General features: G+C 37.3%; 1 protein-coding gene and 1 pseudogene across 3 annotated transcripts in view; both read left to right on the top strand.

Annotated features, from left to right (window-relative positions):
* MAP3K13 (mitogen-activated protein kinase kinase kinase 13) overlaps positions 1 to 17,318 on the top strand; it is a 169,993-nt gene that overhangs the window by 36,544 nt on the left and 116,131 nt on the right. The gene's annotated exons all lie outside the window — the stretch shown is intronic.
* Positions 5,847 to 6,724, top strand: LOC115855864 (nucleophosmin pseudogene; annotated as a pseudogene).

The raw sequence follows: 17,318 nt of genomic DNA, 5'->3' as shown, positions 1-17,318 counted from the left end.
ATGCGGCTCAGTAGTTGTGGCTCTCAGGCTCTAGAGCACAGACTCAGTAGTTGTGGCGCACAGGATTAGTTGCGTCGTGGCATGTGGGATCTTCCCGGACCAGGGCTCGCACCCGTGTCCCCTGCATTGGCAGGCGGATTCTTAACCACTGCGCCACCAGGGAAGTCCACAACCATTTTTTAAGTGTACAATTCAGTAGTGTTAAGCATTTTAACATTGTTATGAAACAGATCTCCAGAACTTTTTCATCTTGTAAAATTGAAACTCTTTACCTATTACATGACAATTCTCCATTTCCCCCTCCCCCACTTCCTAGCAACCACCATTCTACTTTCTGTTTCTATGAATTTGACTAATATAGATACCTCATATAAGTGAAATCATACAGTTTTTTGTCTTTTTTGTGAGGCTTGTTTCACTTAGGATAAAGTCCTCAAGGTTCATCCATGTTGTAGCATATGACAGGATTTCCTTCCTTTTTAAGGATGAATAATATTCCATTGTGTTGTAGATATCACATTTTGTTTATCCATTTATCCATCTATAGATATTTGGTTTGCTTCTACCTCTTGGCTACTGTGAATAATGCTGCTATGAACATGAGTATGCGGATAACTCCTTGAGGTTCTGCTTTCAGTTTTTTTTGATAAACCTAGAAGTGGGATTGCTGAATCATATGGTAATTCTATTTTCATTTTTTGAGAAACCACTATGCTGTTTTCATACTGCACCATTTTAGCATAGTTTTAATTTGCATTTCTCTCATTTTGTGTGGGGTTGACATCTTCTCATATTTAAAAGAAACTTGCCTTTTTTTTTTCTATGAACATTTTGTATCTTTGCCCTTAATGAGATTTTTTTCTATTATTAATTTGAAAAATTTTTTGCTTTTGTGCCTCTGAGTCTTCCAAATTTAGAAGCTAGTAGTCATAAGTACGGGTTTGGAGTAAGACTGCCTAGGTTTGAATTCTAGATCTGTTAATAGATGTGCAATATTGATTGGGCAAGTTGCTGAAAATTTCTGAGCCTTAGTTTTCTTATCTGTAAAATAGGAATATCACTGAGTTGTTATGAAGATTAAATGAGATGATGTATATTATGTGCTTAGTATAGGGCTACTGTGTTAAGGCAAGAAAAGGGGATAAAAGGCCAAGTTTCAGGAAGGAGGCAAAACTGGCGTGATTCACACACGGAAAGATTGTATACATAGAAAACCCTGTAGAAGCTATAAAAAGCTATTTGAACTAATTAATAAATTTATCCAGGCCATAGGTTATAGTTAATATAAAAAATTTATTTGAAATAATTAGAATAGCTAAAACAATTAGAAACTAAATAAAAATATCACCATTAAAATACCAAATACATAGAAATAAATCTTTGAAAAAAGCACAAGACCTCTCTACTGAGAACTACAAAACATTGCTGAGAAAAATTAAAGATCAAAATTAAAAGTACAGTATATATACAGTTGACCCTTGAACAATGCGAGCATTAGTGGTGCTGATGACCCTCGTGCAGTTGAAAATTTGCAGTAATTTATAGTCTGCCCTCCATATACACAGTTCCTCCCTCTGGGTTCCAAATTTGCAGATTCAACCAACTCAGATCATGTAGTACTGTACAGTGTACTATTGAAAAAAATCTAAGTGGACCCATGCAGTTCAAACCTGTATTGTTCAAGGGTCAACCATACCATGATCATGGATTATAGAACTCAAAACTGTTGAGATGCCAATTCTCCCTAAATTAATGTATAGATCCAATACAAGCTCTATCAGAATTCTAGCAGGCATTTTTGAAGAAATTTTCAAGCTGATTCTAAAATTTATTCGGAAACACAATGAATATAGAAGAGCTAAAACAATCTTGAAAAGAAACAGCAAGGTGGAAGATTTATAATATGTGATTTCAAGACTTTAAAGCTACAGTTAATCAGGTATTGCCCTAAGCATAGATAAATAATATCAATGGGACACAACAGTGCGTCCAGAAATCGGTCACACATATAAGGTCAATTGATTTTTGATCAAGGTGGCAAGTAAATTCAATGGGAAAAGGATAGTCTTTTTAAACATGTTGCTGGATCAAATGGATTTTCTTATGGGGGAAAAAAAAGAACCTCCATGTCTTTCTCACTCCATACACAAAAATTAAATAGGCGTGGATCATAGATCTAAATATAAAGCTCAGAACCAAGAGCTAGGAAAAACAAAGAAAAATATCTTTGCAATCTTGGAGTATGCAAAGATTTCTTGAGCAGGCACTGAAAGCACTAACCATAAAAGTAAATTAAATACAATTAAATGAACTTACGTTCTTACTGCAAGACTTCTCGGGACCTTTATTAATGTTTTTAGTAAGAGGATCATGCAGCATTTCTCAGCATGTTTGACCACAGAAGCCTTTTTCATCTGGAGCACTGAACTAAAATACAGGAGTGAGTGTGGCATAGAATTTACTTGGAGAAGTGTTGCTTCAGTCCTCTCCTCAAAACATACTATTTTTGAGGGTTGTAATAAGTTAATGATCATTTTCTCCCTCTTTGGTGTGAATTACTGTAATTGCATCCATTTCAACAGAGTGAAGAAAACCCTTCTGCCAAAAGAGCTGTAATAACTCCTCACCCCATAATGACTGGTCAGCCAGCCAACTGTTGCAGTTATTACTACCGGTAGGATTCTGGGATAGTGTCACATTAGATTGAAATTTGCCATAGTAAGAGGAATAAAGAGTGACTGAAGATACAAAGCATTTTTGCATTCTGCCTGCTGCTGTTTCCATATACTTGTTTGGCCTGCTCTGCCCTGCTCACTTATTGCCTGGCAAACAAACTCCAAGTTATTAACCCCTTGCTTCTCTCAAATCACTCAACTCCTTTAGTAATTCCAGTTCCTAATTGCTTGAAAGCCTTTTTTTTTTTGCCCCCTGTGGAATTCCCACTCTCTGACTCACAGTTCACTGTCCTAATCAGATTCCTTTTTCTGCTGTTTCTGCCCATGAACTGATTTTTATGGAATATGGATTGTCACATAAGAAGTAGAAGGACCAAAATAGAAAGTAGAGGGAAATCAAAGCCAAACTTTACTTAAACCAGAATTTGGCTGAAGGCTGTATTCAGAGAAAGAGATCTGAGGAAGAAGTCAAAATAGTATTGTAATGCCAGTAGAAATATATAAAGAAAAGAGAGTTTAAGGAAGTGTCCCTATAATGTTTTTGGATTGTATTTTAAAAATTGATTACTGTAACAGATATTAGTTTCTCCTGAATGTGGAAAGCTAATAGCCAGATAGGGAAATGTTATCTGTGACATCTGAATGTCTTCCAATGACTTCCTCATGTGGAAAGTGAAGTGATAATATCTCACTCTGCCTTCCTCCCAGGACAACAAATACAATCATAACCAGATAATAAAATATACTACTTTGAGCATTAGTCTAGAATTTAAGGAATAAACTTTGAATGCCATGTTGTGAGATGTGTACCATTGTTTTCATAGCAAAATGATATGATGGATCCTGGTAAAATTCATTTCAAAATACATTTGCAATACAAACTTAGTAGAAACAATTTACACAGGTTGTTCTGCAGACATCAAAGAAATGATGGAACATCTGGAAAGTATAGAACGGCCTTTTTTCTACTTCTCAATAAATGCAACACAAAGTAAACACACCCTTTACAGTACTTTATGACACACCTCATCAAAAAAACAGGCAAGAGAGATTACTTAGGCAAATGCTTAGAGGCAGGATTACAACATAGATGACAAAAGAATTTTACATTAGAAATTGAAAACCAATTTTTAGTTTGTATTATAATAGTATAAACAAAAGGGTGAGACATACCTCAGAAGGCATCTAGGGATTGTGAGGTGTCAAATGGAAAGATGTTTACGTAACTCTACTGCTTATTAACCTGGACCTGGGAGCTGAAAGAAACTTGATGTCTTTATAGCAGCCTGATACTTTATTATAATCAGAATGGAAGTTTTAAAAGTTATTGAACCCCACCTCTAGGCTGTCTTTCCATTCTCCTTAACAGCTTTCATAATTTAATAAGATGATGGAGGTGGGGGCACAGTGGCTGCCGAGTGTCTCGGAAACTACAAGCTTTCCTCACTAAAGTTCCCTAAAGTATCTAGGGGATCATAAACCAGGAAACAAACCTCACCAAGAAAGACCATAAAAGGTTACTAATTGAAAACCTGAAAAAGGCTGCCTTGTAATCTCTTACCTGGAAAATGATTAGACAATAAGGTCCATAGGAACAAACATGAAAAACAAAGTGGTTTCTGTGGCTGCTTTGAGAAACTGTGAAAGAAAAATAATTTTGCCAGAACTTTTTCCAGTTGAAAGTTTCAAGAATAAACTTTTCAGACAATACTCTTCAGAAATCATATGAGATACACGTTAGCAGCAATAAATACAAATTGGAAATGACCAACATATAAGTGGATATTAACAGTGCTGGTTCACTGAATAAAGCAAAAGAGCAGAAAACATGAGAACCTTACATTCCAGTAGAGAAGTTACCTGCACTCGATAGCAAGACCGTTATGCCCATCTAATGAATTCTTAAATTTTTATATTTATTTTTTATTTCTAGAATTTCCTTCTGATTCTTTTTTTTATACTTTCCATCTCTGTGGTAAAATTCCTCATTTATTCATGCTCCTTGTTTCTCCTAAATCCTTTAACAGAGGGACTTATTGTGATGGCAATTACAAGAATCCATACATAAGTTAAAATTTGTAGAACTGTACACCACAGGAAGTCAATTTCACTGTGTGTTATTTACAGAAAAAACTATGGCCTATTTAAAGCAAAAATAATAACAATGTACAATAGAGTTAAGAGCATATAAAGAAATAAAATATATGATAACACGAGCACAAAGGTTGGGATTGAAGTAGTACAAAATAGTATGAGAGAGGTTGTAATAAGTTAAAGTTATATAACATAATCTCTAAAACAGTGGTTCTTAGGACGTAGTCAGCCCAGCAGCATCGGCATCACCTGGGACCTTGTTAGAGATGAAAGTCTCTGGCTCCACTGCGGACCTGAGTCAGCAGCTCTGGGGGTATGGCTCAACAGTCTTTCTGTGATTCTGATACATGTTAAAATGTAAGAACCATCACTTTAGAGCAAAGGTTGGGAAACTTTTTCTGTAAAGGGTCAGATAATAATATTTTAGGCTTTGTGGTCTCGCAGCGCTGCGTTCTAATAAAGTATTATTTATTCTTTAAAAAAGGCCATGAGCTGGATTTGGTCCATGTGCTGTAGTTGCTGATTTCTACTTTAGAGCAACCATTCACACACACATGCACATGCACATGCACATATACACATAAACAGATATAGCTAAACTGCCAGAAAGGAAATAAAAAGTTAAAAAACACAAACAACCCTCTCTATGCACAGTAATGTGGGACCGTAAAAATGATCATGCAAGCTGAAATCATGCAAAGCACTTTTAATATCAATGGAAAAAAATATGATTGTTCTGTGACCTTTAAAATCTTTTTTTTTTTTTTTTTTTTTTGCGGTACGCGGGCCTCTCACTGCTGTGGCTTCTCCCGCTGCGGAGCACAGGCTCCGGACGCGCAGGCTCAGCGGCCATGGCTCACGGGCCCAGCCGCTCCGCGGCATGTGGGATCTTCCCAGACCGGGGCACGAACCCATGTCCCCTGCATTGGCAGGCGGACTCTCAACCACTGCGCCACCAGGGAAGCCCCTTTAAAATCTTTTTTGTCATAACATTTTTGGCTTTACTGTGGTGTCATGCCATCCTGTGCGGCTGTTCTCCGGAACAGTAGTTATTTATCTGTCCGCTTTCTCTCCCACCTGAGTGCATGCCACCAACCCATGGAAGATTCGATGGAGATGGACATGAGCCCCCTGAGGCCCCAAAACTATCTTTTCGGTTGTGAACTAAAGGCTGACAAAGATTATCACTTTAAGGTGGATAATGATGAAAATGAGCACCAGTTATCTTCAAGAAGAGGGGCTGGCGCAAAGGATGAATTGCCCACTGTTGAAGCAGAAGCGATGAATTATGAAGGCAGTCCAATCAAAGTAACACTGGCAACTTCAAAATTGTCTGTACAGCCAACGATTTCCCTTGGGGGCTTTGAAATAAGACCACCTGTGGTCTTACGGTTGAAGTGTGGTTCAGGTCCCTTGCATATTAGCGGACAGCACTTAGTAGCTGTGGAGGAAGATGCAGAGTCAGAAGATGAAGAGGAGGAGGATGTGACACTCCTAAGTATGTCTGGAAAGCGTTCTGCCCCTGGAAGTGGTAGCAAGTTTCCACAGAAAAAAATAAAACTTGCTGCTGATGAAGATGAAGATGATAATGATGACAATGATGACTTGATGATGAAGAAGCTGAAGAAAAAGCTCCAGTAAAGAAATCTGTACGAGATACTCCAGCCAAAAATGCACAGAAATCAAACCAGAGTGGAAAAGACTCAAAACCATCAATACCGAGATCAAAATGTCAAGAATCCTTCAAAAAACAGGACAAAAACTCCTAAAACACCAAAAGGACCTAGCTCTGTAGAAGACATTAAAGCAAAAATGCAAGCAACTATAGGAAAAGGTGGTCCCCTTCCCAAAGTGGAAGCCAAGTTCATCAATAATGTGAAGAATTGTTTCCAGATGACTGACCAGGAGGCTATTCAAGATCTCTGGCAATGGAGGAGGTCTCTCTAAGAAAATAATTTAAACAGTTTGTTAAAATTTTCCATCTTATTTCATTTCTGTAGCAGTTGACATCTGGCTGTCCTTTTTATAATGCAGAGTGAGAACTTTCCCCGCCACGTCTGATAAATGTTGTCCAGGTTCCATTGCCAAGAATATGTTGTCCAAAATGCCTGTTTAGTTTTTAGAGAGGAAACTCCACCCTTTGCTTGGTTTTAAGTATGTATGGAATGTTATGATAGGACATAGTAGTAGTGATGGTCAGACAAATGGAAATGGTGGGGAGACAAATATATACATGTGAAATAAACCAGTATTTTAATAAAGTAGCACTGCTCTTTCTAAAAAACAAATTTTTTTTTTGGCTGGGGCAGTGGAAGAAGATATTTTGCTTGACTGGAAAGGAGCATTAGGGAACTTTCTAGAGGTCTAGAAGTGTTCTAGATCTTGCTTGGGGTGGTGGTTACATGTGTAGAACTGTTGACATTCATTAAACAGAACACTTGCGATCTATGTATTTCATGTATGTAAATTATATGCCACTCAAAGATTTTTTTAAGGTACAAAATAAAGGTCTGGAATAAAATTTGCAGTTCACGTTAAGTGACATCCTTATTACAGATAAAATAAGGTAGATTATACGGAATGAATTCTTTAGGAAGAAAGATGAGGAAGGCAGTCCAGGCAGAGGAAACATTTGCAACGCTTGGGAAGAGGTATGGGAATGAATGACGTTTGAGAAGCATTGCTTTATGCGATGGGGAGCCATGGAAAGATTTTCATTAAGGGAGTGAAATAATCAGAATGTATTTTAGAAAGATTGCTCCTGTAGGAATTGAAGGGGAAGGAGATTAGAAGCAGGGAGATATATTTGGAAGCTCTTGTTACAGGCCATATGAGAAATGAAAGGAACCTAAGGGAAAGATGTGCGAATCAAGAGTGGGGCAAGGGCTTCCCTGGTGGCACAGTGGTTGGGGGTCCACCTGCCGATGCAGGGGATGCGGGTTCGTGCCCCAGTCCGGGAGGATCCCGCGTGCCGCGGAGCGGCTGGGCCTGTGGGCCATGGCCGCTGGGCCTGCGCGTCCGGAGCCTGTGCTCAGCAGCCCGGGAGGCCGCAGCGGTGAGAGGCCCGCGTACCGCAAAAAAAAAAGAGTGGGGCAAAAACTTGAATGATACTTAGATGGAATCAATTGGATTTAGTGACTAGATTTATTAAAATATTAGCAAACATTTGTGAGCAGGCATTGTGCTTTGGGCTGCCATGCCTTATCTCATTTAACCTTTACAGTAACCATCTCAGTAGGTATGGTCATAATTATCACCATCACCAGCACCGCTGTCATTTTCTCCATTATACAGATAATGCTAAGTAACTTGCCCAAGGTTACACAGCTTAAAAGTGCCGGATGCAAAGTTTGTAATGTACAGTTTCTCAGGAATAAATTGTGGGAATTCTTAAGATATTTTATGTCCCAACTTGCTAACACAGTAAGTGAGAAAACAATAACGGAAGACTGATTTCATGACCAAATGTAGAAAAGTCAAGCAAATCATAAAATCAAAAGAAATACAGTCGTCCCATAGTATCCCTATGGGATTGATCCCAGAACCCCTCAAATACCAAAATCCACAGATGCTCAAGTTCCTTATATAAAATGACCTAGTATTTGCATATAACCAAAGCACATCCTCCTGTATACTTTAAATCATCTCTAGATTACTTATAATACCTGACATAATGTAAGTGCTATGCAAATAGTTTTAAATACAATGTAAATGCTATGTAAATAGTTGCTGTTACACTACAAATTTTGCTTTTTGGAATTCTTTTTCAAATATTTTCTATCTACAATGGGTCGAATCCATGGATATGGAACTCATGGATATAGAGAGCCAGCTATACTTGATTTAAATCAAATTCTTGGAACATATAACCTATGCCATATTTTCCAAAGAACAATTCAATAAAATTTCACTTATTTCTTTCTCTATATATTAATTTTCCCCCAAAAAATCTTTAGCAAGAAATATTAAGTTTATTAGTATACATAAGAAAAATATATAAAATTGAAATCATACTGCAATATCATTAAAAGAAATTGACTTTTTCACATAAAATATAAAAAATATTTTTATAAATAGTATAATGTTGAGAAATATTATAAACTGGAGATTAAATTTAATACCATATGAAAAGCCTCCACAGCACTGCTAAGAAAAACTATATTGCATTAAGTTCCTCAAAAAGAAAATATGTAATTGAAATTTACATTTTGTAAATGTACAGTATGTACATACAATGTGTACAATGTATACAATGTATACAATGTATACATACAATGTATTGTATTGTGTTATATAATATATCCTTGTAGCTAAAATTATGCCTATTAGTTTGTACCTCTTAATCCCCTGCCCCTATATTGCCCCACCCCCCTTCCCTCTCCCCACTGGTAACCACTAGTTTGTTCTCTATATCTGTGAGTCTGCTTATTTTTAGTTATATTCACTAGTTTGTTGTATTTTTTAGATTCCAATAATTTGTACCTCCTACTCCCCCACCCCTATACGGCTCCTCCCTCCCTCCCCACTGGTAACCACTGGTTTGTTCTCTATATCTGTGTCCGCTTCTTTTTTGTTATATTCACTAGTTTGTTGTATTTTTTAGATTCCACGTATAAGTGATATCCTAGAGTGTTTGTCTTTCTCTGTTTGACTTATTTCACTTAGCATAATGCCCTCCAAGTCCATCCATGTTGCTGCAAATGGCAAAATTTCATTATTTTTTTGATGTAGTATTTCATTGTATATATGTACCATATCTTCTTTATCTATTCATCTATTTATGGACACTTAGGTTGTTTCCGTATCTTGGCAATTATAAATTATGCTGCTATGAACATTGGGATGTATTGTATCTTTTTGAATTAGTGTGTTTTCTTTTTTTAGATACATACCCAGGAGTGGAATTGCTGAGTCATATGGTAGTTCTAGTTTTAGTCTTTTGAGAAAACTCCATACTGTTTTCCACAGTGGCTGCACCAATTTACAGTCCCACCAACAGTGTATGAGGGTTCCCTTTTCTCCACATCCTCACCAACATTTGTTATTTGTGCTCCTTCTGATGATAGCCATTCTGACAGATGTGAGGTGACATCTTATTGTGGTTTTGATTTGCATTTCCCTGATGATTAGCAATGTTGAGCATCTTTTCATGTGCCTGCTTGCCATATGCATTTCCTCTTTGGAAAAATGTCTATTCAGTTCTTCTGCCCATTTTTAATCTGGTTGTTTGTTTTTTTTGATGTTGAGTTGTATGAGCTGTTTATATATGTTGGATATTAATCCCTTATTGGTCATATCATTTGCAAATATTTACTTCTATTCACTAGGTTGTCTTTTTGTTTGGTTGATGGTTTATTAATAGAATTTTTTCAAATTTATTTATTTTGTTTATTTTGGCTGTGTTGGCTGTGTTGGGTCTTTGTTGCTGCACGCAGGCTTTGTCTAGTTATGGCGAGCGGGGTCTACTCTTTGTTGCGGTGTGCGGGCTTCTCATTGCAGTCGCTTCTCATTGCGGAGCATGGGCTCTAGGCACGCGGGCTTCAGTAGTGTGGCACGCGGGCTCAGTAGTTGTGGCTCGCAGGCTTAGGTGCTCCGCGGCATGTGGGATCTTCCCGGACCAGGGCTCAAACCAGTGTCCCCTGCATTGGCAGGCGGATTCTTAACCACTGCGCCACCAGGGAAGCCCCCTTAATAGAATTTTTTGAGCAGTTTTATGTTTATAGAGAAATGAGCAGAAAGTACCAAGAGTTTCCCATAAACTTTTTCACCTCTACTCCCACCCCAAGTCTTCCCTATTATTAATATCTTGCATGTAGTGTGGTACATTTGTTACAATTGATGAGCCAAAGTTGATACATTATTATTCACTAAAGTCCATAGTTTACATTAGGGTTCATCTTTGTGTTGCAGATTCTATGGGTTTTAAAAAATGTATAATGACAGGTATTTACCATTACAGTATCATGCAGAATATTTTCACTGTGCTCCATCTCTTCATCCCTCCCTCTTTCCCTCTTCCAAATTCCTGGATTTCTTTTACTGTCTCCATAGTTTTGCCTTTTTCCAGAATGGTTGGAATCATATGTATGTAACCTTTCAGATTGGCTTCTGTCACTTAGCACAATTTGTTTTTTCCTTTCCGTTTTCCATCATCAGTCTCACTTGCGTATTAACAGTTTTACTAATATTTTTTTAATTAGCTGTAGGCTTTATTAATTTTCTCTTTTGTTGTTTTTTATTTCATTGGTCTCTATTCTTATCTTTATTATTTTCTCTTCTTTCTTTAGGTTTAGTTCTACTTTTTGTAATTCTTACTTTAGGTTTAGTCTGCTCTTTTTTTTTTTTTTTTTGCTTTTTATTTTATATTGGAGCATAGTTGATTAACAATGTTTTGTTAGTTTCAGGTGTACAGCAAAGTGATTCAGTTATACATATACATGTATCTATTCTTTTTCAAATTCTTTTCCCATTTAGATTATTACCAAATATTGAGCAGCATTCCCTGTGTTGTACAGTAGGTCCTTGTTCGTTGTCTATTTTAAATATAGCAATGTGCTCTGTTTTTTCTAGCTTTTTTGGTGGAAACAAGATCAAGATTATTACTTCAAAATCCTTCTTCTCTAAAACACACATTTAAAGCTATAAAATTTCCTCTAAGCACTGTTTTCTTTGTATCTTGCACATTGTGGCATGTTGGGCTTGTTTCATTTTCATTTAGTTTGAAATCTTTTCTAATTTTCCTTGTGATTTGTTTTTTCACCCATGGGTTATTAGAGGTGTATTTTTAGTATCCAGATATTACAGGGATTTTTTTATTGCAGTAGAGTTGATTTACAATATTATATTAATTTCAGGTGTACAACATAGTCATTCAATATTTTTATAGATTATACTCCATTTAAAGTTATTACAAAACAATGGATATACTTTCTTCTGCTGTACAGTGTATCCTTGTTCCTTGTCTATTTTGTACATAGTAGTTTGTATCTCTTAATCCTATACCCTTTCTTGCCCCCACTTCCTCTCCTCACTGGCAACCACTAGTTTGTTCTCTATATCTGTAAGTCTGTTTGTTTTGCTGTATACATTTGTTTGTTTTATTTTTTAGATTCCATATATAAGTGATAACATAGAGTATTTGTCTTTCTGTAACTTATTTCACTAAGCATAATACTCTCTGGGTCCATCTATCTTTTTGCAAATGGCAGAATTCCATTCTTTTTTATGACTGAGTAATATTCCATTGTGTATATATACCACATCTTTATCCATTCATCTGTTGAAGGACACTTAGGTTGCTTCCATATCTTGGCTAATAATGCTGCTATGAACATTGGGGTGCATGTATCTTTTCAAATTAGTTTTTATTTTTTTCATATACATACCCAGGAGTGGAATTGCTGGCTCATGTGGCAGTTCTATTTTTAGTTTTTTGAGGAACCTCCATACTGTTTTCCATAGTGGCTGCACCAATTTACAATCCCACCAACAGTGTACAAGGGTTCCCTTTTCTGTGTATCCTCATCAACACTTGTTATTTGTGGTCTTTTTGACGATTCTGACAGGTGTGAGGTGAACAGGGATTTTTTAAAAAGGTATCTTATCGATATATAAAAATACTTATCTTACTGATGTCTAATTTAATTTGTATATGGTCAGTGAACATACTCTTTAAGATTTCAGTCTGGAAATTTATTTATTTTTTAAATTTTATTTATTTATTTATTTGGCTGCTCCGGTCTTAGTTGCAGCACTCGGAATCTTTGTTGCCACGTGCAGGATCTTTGTTGTGGCACGTGGGATCTTTAGTTGCAGCATGTGGGATCTTTAGTTGCAACATGCAGGCTCTTAATTGTGGCATGTGGGATCTAGTTCCCTGACCAGGGGTTGAACCTGGGCCCCCTGCATTGGGAACACAGAGTCTCAAACGCTGGACCACCAGGGAAGTCCCTGGAAATTTACTGAGAAACATTTTAAGGCCCAGAATAAGGTCTATATTGGTGCAACTATCTTTGCACTTATGTATTCTGCGGCTGCTAAGTGCAATGTTCTATGAGTGTCAATTAGAGCAAGATGGTTGATAGTTTTGTTTAAGTCTATCTGCTTATGGATTTCTTTTGTCTACTTCCATTACTACCTATTATTGAGAAAGGGGTGTTAAAATCGCTATGATTGTAGACTTATCTATTTCTGTAGTTCTGTCATCCCATACTTTGAAGCTCTGTTGTTGATTTTGTCCATATTTAGGATTATTTTGTCTTCTTGATTAAGTGGCCCTTTTATTATTATTAAATCTCCCTCTCTATCTCTGCTAATGCTCTTTGTTTTGAAGTCTGTTTTGTCTGGTAAAACAGTCACACCAGCTTTTTTATGCTTAGTATTTGAATGGTATATCATTCCTTCCTCCTTTTATTTTCAAATTGTCTGTCTTTTTTATATATGAGTTGTGTTTCTTAGAAATAGCATATAATCAGATCTTGCTTTTTTTAATCCAGTCTCAGTCTTTACCTTCTAGTCCATCTACATTTAATGTAGTTATTGATATGTTTGTACTTAGGTGTACTTTGTTTTTTGTTTTCTGTTTATCCCTTCTGGGGTTTTTTGTTCCTTATTTCTTCCTTTGATTGATCAATTGACTTTAGTTTAATCAAATGTTTTGTAGTATTCTATTTCAATTCATCTAATGACTGCTTAGCTGTATCTTTTTAATATTTTTTAGTACTTGGCTGTAGCCATTTTACTGTGTATCCTTAAATGATCACATTCTACATATTAACATGATATCATTTCTTATAGAATGTAAAATCTGTGTATATAAAATATGACAATAGGAACATAAAAGATGGGATGTAATAGAACATGCTTTAGGGTAACATAAGGGATACTTGCGGTGTTGAAACTGTTCAGTATTTTAACTGTAGTGGTGGACATATAAACCTACACAGATGATAAAATTGTATAGAATGTAATGCACACTCACACAAACACATACACACACAAATGAATACAAATAAAATGGGGGAAATCTGAGTAAGATCAGTGGATTATGTCAATATCACTATCCTGTTTGTGATATCATACTATAATTTTACATAACGTTAACGCTGGGGAAAACTGGACAAAGTTTACAAGGGATTGCTCTGTATTATTTCTTCTAACTGTATGTGAATCTACAATTATCTCAATAAAAATTTCAATTTAAAAACTGTTCTTGCTATAAGGCAACCAAACTTTATTGCTTAAAGTAATGAGCCTTCAAGTATCAAGAAAGAAAAAAGTTAGACAAAGGATATTTCTACTTTGATTCATAATATATAAAACTAGAATATTCAACACTGCTTCGCAGTTCACATTGCCTGGTTGGTGGAGAGTGGTAGAAGGGATTCAGAACAGTACTCATCAACTTGCCTGCCCTTATGTGTTCCAGATGCGGGCCAGCTGTGCACCCACAGTCCTTTATTGCCATGGCTCGGGCCTAGAGAGACTTTAATAAAAGTAATTATTGAAATAACAAATCTAGCCTCCTGTGTTCAGGAAGGACTGTGTTACAATTGTCCTAGCCCAAAGAGATTTTATCCTGCATTTAAGAATTTACAAGAAGAAAATCCTGTAACTTTGTTCAATCAACAAATGTTTCTTGAATACTTTCTGTTTATCGAAGTACTCTGCTAGTTGCTGAAGACACAGGAATGAAAATGACAGTTACTGATATCAAGCAGCTTAGGGTTTAGTGTAGAATACAAACTTATATACTAGTCATTACAATACAGATGTGTTAGAAATATGCAAAGGGTGCTGTGGAAACACGTCCAACAGATCCAGGGGTGTCATCAAGGGATTCTGAAGGGATAATCTTAAAGGTTAAGTAGAAGCAAGGAAGAGGTGACAGGGCACTCTAGGGAGAGCAACAGCAAGATCATATAGCCTAGTAGGTTAGGAGAACGAGCCATTCACTCTGACTAGAGCCTAGAGCTAGGAGTGGCAGGAAGTGAGGACAGAGAACTTGGTAGGGGCACTATTTTGTGTAGGGGGGGGTGTTGAATAGTGTTCCTCTAGAATCCATATTCACCTAGAACCTCAGAATGTGACCTTATTTGGAAATAGACTCTTTGTAGTTATGATTATTTAAGTTAATACGAGGTCATTCTGGGTAGGATGGGCCCTAAATCCAATGAGTGGTACCCTTATAAGAAGAGGAGAGGACACACACAGAGAGAAGGGGCCATTTGAAGACAGAGGTAGAGATTGGAGTGAAACAACTACAAGCCAAGGAACACCAAGGATTGCTGGGAGCCACCAGAAGTTAGGAAGAGGAAAGATTCTCCCTAGAGCCTTCAGAGGGAGCATGGCCCCACTGATACCTTGATTTTAGACTTCTAGTCTCAAGAACTGTGAGGGAATAAATTTCTGTTGCTTTAAGCCACCCAGTTTGTATAATTTGTAACAGCAGACCTAAGAAACGAATGCAATATTTAACCCATATTCTGCTTACTATGTGTTAAGCCCATTGTGATGGTTTTAAAATACATCCAGAAATTCTTTTATTCCTCCCTTCAAGAGATAGAGCCTAATTCCTCTCCCCTGGAGTGTGAGCTGGACCCTAATGACTTGCTTCTAATGAATGAATAAAGGGAAAATGAGGGCATGCAGCTTTGAGACCAGGTCAGGGGTTAGCGAACTTTACTATATGGGCTGGACGCCTATTTTTATAAATCAAGTTGTATCGGAACATATCGTCCCCATTTGTTTACATATTGTATGTAGCTGACTTTGCAATGAAACAACTGAGGTAAGTAGTTACAATACTCTATGGCATGCAAGCCTAAAATATTTATTATTTAGCCCTTCAAGAAAGTTTACGACAATGAGTTATCACCTCACGCTGGTCAGAATGGCCATTATCAAAAAATCTAGAAACAATAAATGCTGGAAAGGGTGTGGTGAAAAGGGAAACGTCCTGCACTGTTGGTAAATTGATAAACCACTATGGAAAACAGTATGCAGGTTCCTTAAAAAACTAAAAATAGAACTACCATATGACCCAGCAATCCCACTACTGGGCATATACCCTGAGAAAACCATAATTCAAAGAGTCATGTACCACAATGTTCATTGCAGCACTATTTACAATAGCCAGGACATGGAAGAAACCTAAGTGTCCACTGACAGATGAATGGATAAAGAAGATGTGGCACATATATACAAAAGAACATTACTCAGCCATAAAAAGAGATGAAACTGAGTTATTGGTAGTGAGGTGGATGGACCTAGAGTCTGTCATACAGAGTGAAGTAAGTCAGAAAGAGAAAAACAAATACCGTATGCTAATGCATATATATGGAATCTAAAAAAAAAAAAAAAAGGTACTGATGAACTAGTTACAGGGCAGGAATAAAGAGGTAGACATAGAAAATGGACTTGAGGACATGGGGTGGGAGGGCAAAGCTGGGGCGAAGTGAGAGTAGCATCGACATATATACACTACCGAATGTAAAATAGTTGGCTGGTGGGAAGCAGCTGCATAGCACAGGGAGATCGGCTCAGTGCTTTGCGATGACCTAGAAGGGTAGGATAGGGAGGATGGGAGGGAGGCTCAAGAGGGAGGGGATATGGGTACATGTGTATGTATATGGCTGATTTGCTTTGTTGTGCAACAGAAACTAACACAGTATTCTGAAGTAATGATACTCCAATAAAGATCTATTAAAAAAAAGTTTGCTAATCCCTGAACTAGGGCATAAAAAGCACTGCAGCTTTTTCCTTGCTCTTGATTAACTTTCTTTGGGGGAAGCCAGCTGCCTTGTCATGAGGACAGTCAGAAATTCCTGTTTTCAAGGAATTGAGGGCCCCTGCAAACAACTATGTGAGTGAACAGTCTTGGAAGTACAATTGACCCTTGAACAATGTAGGGAGGTTTGGGGGACCAACCCTCTGCTCAGTTAAAAATCCACATATAACTTACAGGTGGCCCTCTTTAGTCATGGGTCTTCCATATCTACAGTTCCACATCCAGATACTCAAGCAACCGCAGATCATGTATTACTGTAATATTTTTAAAAGCCACATGCAATTTTTTAAAAGCCACATGTAATTTTTTAAAAGCCACATGTAAGTGGACCTGCACAGTTCAAACCTGTGCTGTCCAGGGGTCAACTTTAGTTCCTCAAGCCCCAGGCAAGCTTTCAGATGACTGCATCCCAGTCAACAGCTTGACTGAAACTTCCTGAGAGACCCTGAGCTGGAACCACCCACCTAAGCTGCTCCCAGATTCCTGACCTTCAGAAACTATGTGAAATAATAAAGGTTTGTTGTTTTAAGCTGCTAGGTTTTGGGCAATTTGTTATGCTTCAATACATAACCAATTCACTCATCCTCCCCTTCTGCAGTTTTCCATGCTGCCTACAAGCTGCTCTCCGTGCCTTATCTATTCCTCTGGCTTTGCTATTTTAGAAACACTGGGAAATAAGACCTTTATATAAAGAAACTCCCAGATGACACAGATAAGACTTAGGAAACAAAGGATATTGGAAGGGGGGGGCTGTATCTTTT

This window comes from Globicephala melas, chromosome 4 (assembly GCF_963455315.2).
Source record: "Globicephala melas chromosome 4, mGloMel1.2, whole genome shotgun sequence".
In the NCBI taxonomy this organism is placed as follows: domain Eukaryota; kingdom Metazoa; phylum Chordata; class Mammalia; order Artiodactyla; family Delphinidae; genus Globicephala; species Globicephala melas.
This window is presented reverse-complemented; position numbering and strand designations above follow the sequence as displayed.